Raw genomic sequence first — 613 nt, 5'->3', positions numbered from 1 at the left:
ATTCTCTTCCTAGATCTGAGTTCTTGTCTTATCAATGGGTAACAAAAATCTCCAATTTTTTTTTTCATAGAAATATAAGCATATCCCTTTTTCTGTAGACTTCAGGACACATTGTATATTTATTCCATATTATATCTAACTTTATTTTGCTGTACCTTTATTATTGGATATGCCAAGTGTATACCACTGGACAGTAGGAGTTCCAGACAGATTTTACCTGTACCTGGTTTCTAGTCCTACAGGAGTGAGGGCATAGTATCAGAATCAGTTGCTGACTACGGCCATGCCACCCTGAACAAGCCTGATCCTGTCTGATCTTAGAAGCTAAGCAGGGTCGGGCCTGGTTAGTACTTGGATGGGAGACCACCAAGAAGACCAGGTGCTGTAGGAATAAAAAATAAAGATTGTAAGCTGACAATGTCCTTGCAATCTGAGAGTTCAACCAAGGGTTGCCTCGTCTAAAAAAAAAAAAAAAAGAATCTGTTGCTGGAATTCTAGTTAAGATGGGCACCAAGAGCTGCTTTTCTGATTGATCATGGGTGAAACTATGAAATACACTGTTAAGAATCTGGTTTTTGAGGTTAATTAGTCTGAGTTCCCACTGAGCCACTTC

General features: G+C 39.2%; 1 pseudogene; it reads left to right on the top strand.

Moving 5' to 3' along the window:
* Nucleotides 1-273: 273 nt before the first annotated feature.
* Nucleotides 274-391, top strand: LOC111744239 (annotated as a pseudogene).
* The last annotated feature ends 222 nt before the right edge of the window (nucleotides 392-613 follow it).

The sequence above is a fragment of the Pteropus vampyrus genome, unplaced genomic scaffold (assembly GCF_000151845.1).
Source record: "Pteropus vampyrus isolate Shadow unplaced genomic scaffold, Pvam_2.0 Scaffold5, whole genome shotgun sequence".
Lineage (NCBI taxonomy): Eukaryota > Metazoa > Chordata > Mammalia > Chiroptera > Pteropodidae > Pteropus > Pteropus vampyrus.
The sequence above is the reverse complement of the archived record's forward strand: the minus strand, read 5'-3'. Positions and strand labels throughout refer to the sequence as shown.